Below are 12,468 nucleotides of genomic sequence, written 5' to 3'. Positions count from 1 at the left end.
TTACATTATCTGTGCCTGCGGAAGATAAATGAAGAGAGGCACAAAGTATTTTACCAGTGGAATTCCAGGTGGCTGATCTCTGCTTTCATCACATGGCAAATTCACAAACAGAAAACATCTTTGAAGCTGTGCCCATATGAATGTAGTGTGAGGAGCAAAGAGTTGATGATGCTGTGCGCTGGATGGCAAGGTAGAGTCTGGATATGTGAGGAGAGGGCAGATATATTAAGGATCAACTGAACACCCAGGCATGGGCTACTTTGGGGAAAGCAGGGTGACTCCTGGGCAGAAGGAGGAACACAGACCCCTCAGACCAGCATCTTCCACACATGAGCCCCACACCTGAGGCAGGATCCCATGAGACCCTCTGCCTCCACTTCACACTGAGAACCTAGGGCTGGGGTCCAGCTGGGCAGAGAGGGTTCTGCCAAAGTGGCTGCCAGACCTGGACCAACCCACACCGTGGACTGAAGGAAGCAAGGGCTGAACTGAAGCAGCATCTGACTCAGGTACTCTTGGCTGACTATAGAGCTGACAGTGGGAGGCCTGAGGCCAGCCACAGCTGGTTCACCACTTCTAACAAGCCCATCTCCCAGACCTGCCCCACACACTCACCATTTTCTGCCTTCTGGGGAGTCCAGAATTCCTTCCTGTGGACCTTATAGCACCTGCAGGTCACAGGGAGACATATGTGAGCCAAAGCCACTTGGGCCTCACACAGCAGAGAAGACACAGTCCTGGAGATGGATTCTGAGCTCCACAGGGTGAGAGATACAGGCCTCTGACTGGCCAGGACTCCACAAGACCCCTCTCTTACCCCAGCCCAAATATGCACACTCTGGGACCCTGACTGACAGGAGATGCATCACGCTCCTGGGTACGTAGGCCAGGAAGACAAGGTATTGGCAAAGCCCTTTTCAGGCAGGACTTCCTCCCTGCAAGGGGACCTGCCCCACCAGGGGGACATTTCCACTCATGCAGAGCTGAGCCTGGCTTTCCAAAGCAGGCCCTGTTGGCTAGGAAGCTTTTCTGGGCACAGAGTCCCAGGCATATGTGAGGAATTACATCCTTGGTTCCAAGGCAGCCTGACCTGACCTCAGATAAGGTGTGTGCCGCCTGGTCAGGCCTGACTGGGAAGGAGGAAGCCAGGCATAAATCACTTGGGAAGAGGCCGGGGCTTCATGGGCAAGGCCTGCTCACACTTTTACTCTGTCATCTCATTTTCAGACAGAAAAATATAAAGACAATCAGGTAGTACAAGTATTAAGTGCATAAAAAACTAATTGCATGACAATAATAAAAAGAACTCATTGAAAGCAAAAGAAAACATTTGAACCAGCTCAGGTTAGAGCCTGCCTCACTCACAGTTCAGAATAAATACCCACTTGCAAAGGGGTAATCACATTCCCATATTGGGAGCCAGACTCTGAGTGCTGAAATGCGGCCCCAGAAAGGCTCATTCCCTGTGTCCAGGAGGGGACACCTAAGGATTTATCTCTCAAAACCCACCATGCCCCCTGTCTTATAGGTTTTCTTAATGAGAAGATAAAGGAAATCAAAAAGAAGAGAGTGATACACTCAAATCTATTAAAAATGAGGCTCCTTCATGAAACTGCAACAGGGTGCAAGATGACTGCTCTACCTCAGGGCAAATGCCTGCAGTATTTACAGAGGAAAATGAATTCACACAAAGGGAATATTAAGTGGGAAAAAAAATGTCCTCACAAATGAATAAACATGAGAAAATTACTGAAAACCTTTCCAAGAACCTTGAAATACACAGAGAATTGCTCATGCAAATGATATTCAGTAAAAAGAAATATATGGTGATATGAAATAAACCAGGATCAGGATAGACAGGTGTAAGACATAAATGCACATATATGAATAGTCAGAGCTCATCCAGACATTGCACTGGAATTTTCTAGTAATTTGAATTCATCCATAATCTATAATCTGACAATGTTTTTCCAATGTCTACAGCATTAATGAAGTGGGTGCACTTGGGGGACAAATTTTTAAAAAGAATGACATTATCAAGATTAAAAAATTAAACTGGAAAGAAGTGAGGCTCTTAAAAAAAGAGAGATCTGGAAGACCCACAGCCTGAGACAGCACTAGGAGTCTAGCCAACTGAGGCAGAGAATCCACACAAGTTATAGCACCACAGAGATAGAGCACTAATGATAACATTGAGTTATTCAAAACTCAGATAAGACAAAACCAAGTAAAATTCTGCTTCTTCATTTATGGTTAAACTATAAGGAATGACAGAAAGAATTGGCACTGAGCTTATCTCCAGGCAGAGGTAGAGAAGAGCAGTGAGAGAGGTCAGCCAGCCCAGGGCCCACTGACCTTTATTTGGATGGGGACATATGGATGTTTAGATTCATACTAAACTGAGAATCTAAAAAACAAATTATTTCAGTGGGACATAGTGAGTGTCTCATGCCTGTAATCCATAGTGGCTCAGGAGGCTAAGGCAGAAGGACTGAGACTTCAAAGCTAGCCTCAGAAACTTAGAGATGCCCTAATTAACTTAAGGAGACCCTGTCTCTAAATAAAATATTAAAAACAACTGGGGATGTGTTGTAGTAGTTTAGTATCCTTGGGTTCAGACCCCAGATTGGTCAAAGGGGAGTGAAAGGAATGGAGGGGACCTGGAAATAGGAAAGGTAGTGGAACAAGATGGGCAGCATTACCCTAGATACATGTATGGTTGCACAAATGGTTTGACTGTACTTCGTGCACAACCAGGGAAATGAAAATGTATGCTCCATTTGTGTACAATAAGTTGAAATGCATTCTGCTGTCATATATAACTAATTAGAACAAATAATATTAAACAACCATGAGTGGATAATAAAGTGTGTAGAATCTTAAGATTTACAAACTGTGTAAAACCTGGAATCACTGTTCAGAAACTAAACAGGTGGATCATGAGTGGCGGTGAGCAGATGAAAGGGATAAGAGATCAATCTGCATTGCTCCAATGGCTCCCCATGCCACCTCTCTCTGAGGAAAGGCTGAGCTTGATGAGATTCTGAGCCAGGCTACTGCTGGCAGCAGATTCAGTGATGGTGAGCTGCTATCAGTAGATCTTCCACTGGGCTCACAATATTCACCTGTGCTCCAGACATCTGAAGGAACTCATTTGTTTTGGTGCCTTGACACCTGATTATGCAGCCAGTCAAGTTGTTTCGGACACTGAGTTTGTGAGTAGCCTGACCAGGTGCATGCAAACCTGCTAGACAGCCTTTCACATCTGAAGAGCTGGAATCAATGTTGTTTAATCCCGTGTGATCATTGTGTCCCAGGACAATGAGAGTGTTGCATTGCCAATTGGTGCAACTTGGTCAAGGCTAGCTACGGAATGGCAGACTGTCCTTGAATGGCACAGGTCTCTAGAGGGGTTTCTCTATATCAGGATTGAGGCACATGGATGAGGTGCTGTGGGAAAAGTGTGCACTGTTGCTGCTTGTGCTGTACCTGCCCTGGATCCCTGAAAAGAGGACTGCAGAAGATGGCATCTTGGGCAGTATGGGATGAGCAACCCAGTGGGGGGACTCTAACATGACTATGCACATCTGTTTGACACACTCAGTGATGGATTGAGAAATGCCTGAAATAGCAAAGGCCCACCCAGCTGCATTAGGGAGAATGTCCTTGTCACCTGGGATTGAGCCCCTGGCTCTGTCAAACTCCTTCATCTCCTAAACATATTTTCCAATGAGGGAGCCACACTGACTAGCAGGGTCCACCAGGCTCATAGTGACTGGTGTCTACTGGCAGGTGTGCTATGGTTCACAGAGTTGCTGATGTTCTCTTCCAGTCTGTCAATGATTATAACAAAGCTTTGAAGTTGGCATTAGTGGGTCCAGCCAATGTGTCCATTCTCCCAGCACAATTCCCTCTACAACATTCATATGTGCAGCACTCTCCTCCCACATCTTAACTGATTCTCCTTTCAGAAAGATACTGCCATCTTCCTTTATATGCATAAGTAGCTGAATGCTGTGACATTTAATCCTCCTTTAACCCCACTGGTGTCCATGTTGAACAAAGTTATAGGAATTGGACTTTGAGTGCTCAAGACTTTGGTCACTAGTCGGGGTAAAAGCCAAAATCTGCAGCTGTGAGGCCACTGAAGAAAAAAAAAAGATTAGGCAAAAAGAAGGAGGGGCTGGGAATGAAGAATAAAGGAGCACAAAAAAGAAGGGGGGTCGAGAAGGAAGAAGGGATGGGAAGGAAGGAGCCAGGATTAGGAAAAAGATGGAGAAATAGGAAGGCAGGAAGAAAAAAGGGAGTGCAGAAAAAGGAAGGGAGTAGAGGAAGAGGGGGTGGAGGAGGATGAAGGAGAAAAGAAAGCAGTGTACAAAAAAGAAGGGAGAAAAGGAAGGGGTGGAGGGATAAAGAAAGAAAGAGGAGGATGAGGGATGAAGGAAGAAGAGAAAGGGGGTGGAAGAAAAAGGGAGCAGAGGAGGGGAAGAGTAGGAGATGGAGAATAAAGAATGGAGAAGGGGAGGAGGTAGGAGGAGGAGGTGGGAGGAGGAGGAAGGGAATGAAGTAGGGGTGCAGGAAGGGGTGGAGGCTAAGAATATGGTGGAGATGAAGGAGGGAGTATGGCTGAGAGGCATAAATAAGGAGAAGGGGATGGAGGAAGATGGAGTGGAGGCAGAGGAGGAGAAAATATAGGAGGAAGAAGAGGACGTGAAAGTGGAGGAGGGAAAGAAAAGGGGATGGAGAAGGAGAAAGGGGGAGGAGGAAGGTTTTGGAGGGAGTAGAAGAGGGGAAGAGGAAGTGATGGAGGAGGAGTAAGAAGAGGAAATAGAGGAGGAAGGGTGTGGAGAAGAGAAGGAAATAGAGGTAGAGAAAGGGTGGAGAAGGAGGAAGACTGTGAACAAGGGATGAGGAGTACAGCAGGAAGAGAGAGGACGGAGGAAGAGGAGGGAAGGTGGAGGAGAAAGGGATTGAAGGAGGGGAGGAGGAGGGGTTGAGGTAGAGGAAGTAGTTTGGAGGAGTTAGAGGGGTGAAGGGAGAGGGGGAGGGGCTGGAGGAGGAGAAGTTATAGGAGGAGGGGGTAAAGGCAGAGAAGGAGGAGATGGAGGAGTAGGCAGTGGAGGCAGAGGAGGAGGAGATAGAGAAGGAGAGGTAGGACAAGGAGAAAAGACCTGGGGCAGCAGAGATTCTCCTGGATGCTACTTTTGCTGCAAAGAAATATCCTAGGTGTGCTGGGCACAGTAGCACACCCCTGTATTCCCAGCAGCTGAGGCAGGAGGATCAAGAGTCAAAGCCAGCCTAAGCAAAAAAGTGAGGCACTAAGCAATTTTGCAAGACCCTGTTTCAAAATAAATACAAAATAGGGGCTGGGGATGTGGCTCCATGTTTGAGTACCCCTGAATTCAACCCCTGGTGAAAGGAAAGTGACCATGGACAGTCATTTCGACCCTGGGTTCCAGCATGGTTATTGGACTTGTTGATACAGGAGTCTTGAGACCCCATCAATCATGGATGGCTAGCCCTACAAGAATATGGGGGCTAGGGTCAGGCCATGCACCTCTTTGTGTACTGGGACAGTCTGAAGCCCAGTGGCCTGTCGTGAAACATTTTAGAAAGAGTCTGGTAGGTGGCCTTAAATTGGAACATGCCTTGCTCCACTGAGGCTGACAAGATGATCAACAGTCAGTACTCCATTATGTGTTCACGGGGGTTACACAGTCCTCTGAAGATGATCTGTGAGGTCTATGTAGAGAAAGAGAAATAATTTTGGACCCAGAGGTCAAATCTGAGGGAGGAGGGAGTCCCTGAAGACCACTGTGGTGGTCAAATGTGAATTTTATTTGGCACCAAAATAAAAGGAACATGACCATGGCACTCAGAGTGACCAAGAGATCTTTATTGTAGCAGTATCTGATCGACAGAAAAAGGAGGAGGGAGGGGGAGAGAGAGAGAGATGAAAAAGAGAAAAGAAAGAGAGGGAGAAAGCAAAGGGGGAAGGAAAAGTGAGAAGAGGGGAGGGCCTGGCAGGAGAGAATTTTTATAGCCAAAATCTAATGGGGTCTATGGGTCTGCAAGCTGCCTTGTTGGCATTGTGATTGGATCATACAGTAGTTGCTAAGGGTGTCATCTTCTGCCCTCAGGCAGGGGCCCAATGTGGGTTTCCATTGCACCAGACAAGTGAGGGTTGAGTGTTCAGTTTTGAGTGGTTTCAGCGTTCAGTCTTGAGGCAAATAAGCTATAAGGCACCAGAAGGGTGGGGGTTGAGTGTTCAGCCCACCTGCAGCTAACATTTGTTCAGCCTGCCCTGCAGCTAATACTGATATCAAAAGGAAAAAAAAAAAAAGTGTGTGTGTGTGAAATATAATACACACACATAACACACACACACACACACACACACACACACACACACACACACACACACTAGGTTGGACACTGAATAGTCCCAAGCATCATTCTTTATGCTCCTCTTTGATAAGCCCAAATCATGTCAAAATATCTGGTGGACTTTTTCTTTTTTTTGGTTTTGGTTTGTTTTTATACTCCAGATCAATCAATACTTTCTTTACATTCTTATGAAAGACCTTATGTAACCGGGGATACTGCCACACACATGTGCCACCAATTTTCACCACAGAATAAAATTACAGTCATTCTTCTATCCAGTTGTTTTATACCAAGGAGCATTAAAGAGTCTTGTTGAAATTGTTCAGATAAACATACTGATTGGAATAATTGTCAGTGTCATCGTAAGTGGAGTTTAAAAAGTAGTGTTCTAGTTCACAGCCCACTCATCACACTCCTTCACTCAGGAAGCAGTTCAGCATGGGATGTGTCACTTTGACACTCACAAAGCAAATTGCAGATGCATGCTCATAGGATTTTAGATCTGACATTAAATCACTGAAGTCATGATTTTAGTGCAGGAAAGTGAGTGGCACTGGACAAAGGTCACAAGAAATAGTTTCAAATCTGAGAACATAGAGGGATAAATATATTGAGGTGAGGTTTGAAGTGTCATAGGGCAAGTCTTGGTGAGTCAACCCTTATTTTCAAAAGCTGACTGATGGTTCAGATACAAAAGTGCGTCACCAGGAAAACCACTGGGTTTTCTCAATGAAATTGTAAAGATGGTTTTTCTTTTTTCAGTATTAACTTTATCAGCATGAATTTACTAGGAGAAATGATGACTTTGAGGCAGTTATTCTCAGAACTGTGTATACTCCTCTGGCTATTGTCCATCCTAAGTTGAAGCATAGACCATTTCTGAAAATAGATTTGACTCAGACCTGTACCAGGGCTCATTGTATCACTATTGCCTCTCATCCTTCATTTCCTCATTAATTTATCCTCACCAGTGTGAAGTGGAACAGCCCTGTTACTAACCAGCACAGGAGACTAAAGGACAGGCAAAAGCATACATTCCCAGGGAAACCAGGGCTTCCTCATTTTAAAAAGGTATCTCCAACCCTCTGTGGCCCAGGAAAGGGAGTGGTCATTTCCACCTTCCATCAATGTACCTATCTCACCAGGTGGGGCCTAGGAGAAAATGTTGCCTACATTCTTCTTTCAAGGCAGTGCCTGTCTCAAGTCTGCATCTTCTCTAGAAAAGTTCTGTCAAACTGAAACACGGTCTCTCACAACCACGTAAGACATGCAAGTTACCAATATTGAGGAGAAAAACATAGGAAAACAAGTATTTCAGTTGCCCATAATCAGTGTCCTGAGATGTCCACAGGGTCTGCCTCTCTCCACCTTTTCCACAGGAGCAGCCCACAGAACTCAGCCTTCTCAAGAAAAGAAGATGTGGCATGTCTGTCATTCTGTCATTGCTTCCCCACCCACCATCCTTGTGAAATCCTACACTTCCGTAGTGACATGAGGCCCTCTTTTAGGTTCCAAAGTCAGCTCATGTTTTAAGTTAACCCTGGATTCTTTCAGTATGGTAATGGGAAAGGATGCTTCCATATCCAGGGGAGGCCGTGAGGGCAGGTCACATGACATTCTGTGGAGATTACCAGCTTTTGTGTCTACTGGACTGTGATCTTGATTCTATATTAGAAAACCAAATTTCAAACCAGGTTAACTTAATTCCAAACCCCAATAAACCACCAAGGACTCCCTATACAATTATACTCTTAATTTGCCTTTCTTCTGGATACTCTTTTTTAAGTGTTCTTTGTATAAGCCCTTGCTAGACCCCTGAATCAATAGCAGATTTCCTCTATTTGTGAATTGCTATTATTTCAAATAACCAGTGTTTGGGAAACATGGGGAGTCCCTAAACTCACTGATTTATCATTAATATTGGTAAGTCCCAAAGGTGTCTCTCAGATCTTAGCTACAAATCTTTTTGTGAGTTCTTTATTTACATGAATATTTTAAAGTTCAGATTATGCCCAGTATAAATTTGAGCTCAATGTCAGTCAGACTGGGACTGAGAGAAACTGGACTGTAAACAAAAGCATGTTGATATATGTATATATGTATACGCATATATATATACACACAAATCTCAACATATACAAATACATATACATATGCATATATGTATACATACACATACATCTATATGAATGCAAGAATTCTAAAACATCTCCACTGTGGAACCTGTGCATTTCCAGATAAAGGAATTGTTCCTTCTAAAGATCAAATATAATTATAGTGACAAGATTGGAGATGTTTGAATCTAAAAAAGTTTCTAAATCTGTAGAATAAATTGGAGAACATAAAAGAGAAAACAAATGCCTCCAAATCAATGAGGTGCATTTTTTTTGTTTTAATAAAACACTAAATAAATGAAATGTCATGTGTCTAAAAAACTATTGACAAAGGTGAGACTACTCCCCCCCCACACAAATCTTCTTGCTTTTAACATACATATATATTTATGACTGAGATGGCTATAGGGACTAAGAGAGCACCCTCATACATATTTATACCAAAATTGTAGGTTCCAACTTTAAAAATCCTGTTTTGAGAAATCACCAGAGCATTGTAAGATAAACCCTCCACTGTAATGCTAGATTTCTGAAGGATCCACTTCTCAACTGGACTGCTCCCCTAATAAAAAGAGATCCTGAACCCTAGGGCAATACAGAACAAAACTCTGAGTTAAGAGTATGTCTCTGGTTAGAGTTTCTAAAAAGTTCCAAATTAATAAAAGTAATAGCTAATCATTTGCTACTTTCCCTATTCCACCAGAGCCCCCCTTCTCAAACCCCTGGTGACTGTGTGCTCTGCTAACTGATGAACCCAGCCTAATTCCATCTTAAGATTGGGAGCCATCTTGTCACAAAGTCATGAAAAGTTAATTTCTGTTTTACTATAAATTCCTGAGATTTATCATCTTCTTTGGAATTCCTGCCTGTACCTTGAACTCACCCATGCCTGGCTTGCCCTGACCAGAACAACCCTCTCTGAAACCTCAGTGGTACCTCATAAATTCTGGCTTTCCCTGACAAGATAACAATCCCCTCTGAAACTCTAATAGTGCCTCATAAATTCTGATGTTGGGATTTATATTTACTCCCTAAGTGCTGAACCACTTAGACCTTTAACCTACTACTTGCCTTTGTATTATGCATTTCAAAATCCTGTTATCTGTAAGTTCTCAAGACACCCCCCTTTTTGCAACTTTTTGTGCTATAAAACTGAGCTCCTAGATAGTTGGAGTACTGTCTTCTATTCCCACATATTTCAGGAGAGGGACAGTCCCGGCTTGTCGGAATTACAAGCTTACTTTAATTTGATTTAAATTGGAGTCAGTGGTCTTTTCTTTGCATCATGGTTTAACACTAACACTGTTGACCTCTTTCTTATTCTATTTCTGCTACACTACAAACTTCTTTTTGGGAACAAGATAGTATAAAAAAAATGAATCAGTATCTTATTGAAGGCAATATTTTAAATACCCATGTGGAGTCCAGGCATAGAAGTACTCAGAGGTACAGCACTTGGCTCGTACGTGTGAGGCATTGCATTTGATTCCCAGTGCTATATATAAATAAGCAAATTTAAGAAAAAAAAATGGTCCATCAAAAACAACAACAACAAAAAATATTTTAACAAAAGGAGAAAGAGACTGCTGAGTTCACCATGTCTGTCGCCTCTTTTGCTTTCTGCCACTTCACCTTCTCCATGACACAGAAAGTTTGGCCAGTGGTGCACGGGATTGCTCTTTATCCTTCTATGTCCACACTTCACTTTTATTCTTGACACTTACAAGCAACAGGGGTGGGGAAGAATTGAGCTGGTTCAAGACCAACTAAAGAGCCATCCTGCACCTTGATACCAGGAGATCAGCATAATTGTTGGGATAATGGCATAGCAAGAAGCATTGAAGGGTCTTGGTGACCAATGTCATTTGTTAGTAGGTTTCTAGAACTGCCCACTACACAAAACTACTCCTCTCTACATAAATTTCCTCTGAAAAATTTGGGGTACTCATGCAAACTTGCACTTTACACAGGTAATATATTCCTCTGACCGCAGTAGTGCTCATGTTTTGTGTGGTACTGAAAGATTTTAGCTGCCCAATAACCTACAATGGAAGTCACCACCTCAATCTTCAGGAAATGTGATTCCTTCTTATTAGGGTTAGTACAAAATGCATAGTGATTTTGTCTAAGACCATCAAACCTTCTTATATGACTTTTGGAATGCTGTTAGTGTGCTAAGAACAGCCCACACACTGACTAGGGATTTTGCCCTCAGAATACTTGAGGTAGCCTCTCCCATGCTTTATTAGAAGCTAGCATCATGGTTTCCTCTTCTTTTTGTACCTGGACCTGGACCATGAGGCATCAAGATGTGAACCACATCACAAGTGCACACTAGAATATCAAGGGAAGCAGAAACACTAAAATAGAAAGGCCACATCTATAGTCTGCAAAACAAAACTTATTAGGCAAGTAATGATGTACTTAATTCATTCTCTGTCTCCCTCTCTCTCCCTCCTTCCCAGCAACCATAAGGTAAATAGTCTCTCTTTCCTACATCACTCCATGTTTTGCTTCAGCTCAGGCCTAAAGCAAGGTGGTCAGTCTGTGATACACTGAAAAAATTATATGACCATGAGCCAAAATAAATCTTCCCTCCCATAGGTCGAATTTTCCAATATTTCTGTCAGTACAATGGAAATGTGACACATAAATCAAACTGAAACTTGTAAAGGCTCTATCAGATTTCCGGTTCAGAGTTTCTCAACCTGTACATTTTTTTTTTTCTGTTCTTCAAAGGAACTGTAAAAATTAGACTCTTTCACACATTACTTTTTTCCATTACCTTTCATGTATAAGAAGTAAATATCACACATTTAGAGGGTTTCTCTTCCACTGTGAGTGAAATGGCTTTGAAAGCAACAGGGAAAAATGATTTATCACTTCTTTAATGTTCAGAGTTTTTGTAGTGTGAATCCTTTCATATTTGAAAATGAACAGGAAAACTGAATTATTTCCCAGAACTTTTGCATTGAAATAGCATTTCTTTTTCTTTTCTATTTATTGAGTTGTAGATGAAAACATAGTATCTTTTTATCTTTTTATGTGGTGCTGAGGATTGAACCCAGTGCCTCACACATGCAAGGCAAGTGCTTTACCACTGAGCTATAGCCCCAGTCCTTGAAATAGCACTTCTAGTTATCATTTTTTTAATGCTTATTAGGGGAACTGCACCAAAGGAAAGTGTTTACATTAATATAGCTTTGTTCTGATTGTTTATATTAATACAGCTTTGTTTCAGTAGAAGTTATTTTATGTTTTTAAATGTCACTGCAACAAATGACTTACTACATTGTTTATGCACAAAGAACTTCTCACCAGTATGTTTGTTCTTGTATTTGAAGGTAGGAAGATCAATTGAAAGCTTTTGCACATTGTTGACATTCATAAGGCTTCTATCCGGTATGAATTTGTTTTTGATTTGAAGCTAATAATAAGAGAGGTTAGGGATTGTGGCTCAGGGGTAGAGCGTTTGCCTACCACGGGTGAGAAACTAGGTTAGATCCTCAGCACCACATAAAAATAAATAAGTAAAATAAAGATATTCGGTCCAACTACAACTAAAAAGAAAAAAAAATTACACAATACACAATCAGTTTTTTTTCTCTGTGATATGAGTGTGCTATGCAATTGAAGGAGAATGGAAGTCCTGAAAGCTTTTTCACATTGTTTTCATACAGTCTTTTTTTTGGTATGAGTTTTCAAATTGAATTGGAATAAGCAAAGGTTGTACCACATTATTTACTTTCAGGAGGCCTCTCTCCAGTATAAGTTCCTTCATGTATATGAAGATAAGCATAACTAGTCAAATCTTCACCAGACTATTTACATTTTTAAAGTATTTGAAGGTAAGCCAAACTACTGAAGGCTTTACCAGACCATTTAATCGCACAGGGCCTTTCTCCACTGAGATTGTTCATGCATTTGTAGGAAAAGAGAAAAAGAAAAAAAAATGATTTTTTTTTTC

General features: G+C 42.2%; 1 protein-coding gene across 2 annotated transcripts in view; it reads right to left on the bottom strand.

Moving 5' to 3' along the window:
• The window catches only part of LOC308655642 (uncharacterized protein), a 43,445-nt gene that overhangs the window by 16,670 nt on the left and 14,307 nt on the right, over window positions 1-12,468 (bottom strand). For both annotated transcript variants that reach the window (XR_014023484.1, XM_081305718.1), the window contains 2 exons: window positions 616-668; window positions 55-197 (listed from right to left, as the gene is read on the bottom strand). The gene's annotated coding sequence lies outside the window, so the exon portion shown is untranslated. The remainder of the gene's footprint in view (window positions 1-54; window positions 198-615; window positions 669-12,468) is intronic.

This window comes from Spermophilus citellus (genome assembly GCF_964194105.1).
Source record: "Spermophilus citellus genome assembly, chromosome: 1".
Lineage (NCBI taxonomy): Eukaryota > Metazoa > Chordata > Mammalia > Rodentia > Sciuridae > Spermophilus > Spermophilus citellus.
This window is presented reverse-complemented; position numbering and strand designations above follow the sequence as displayed.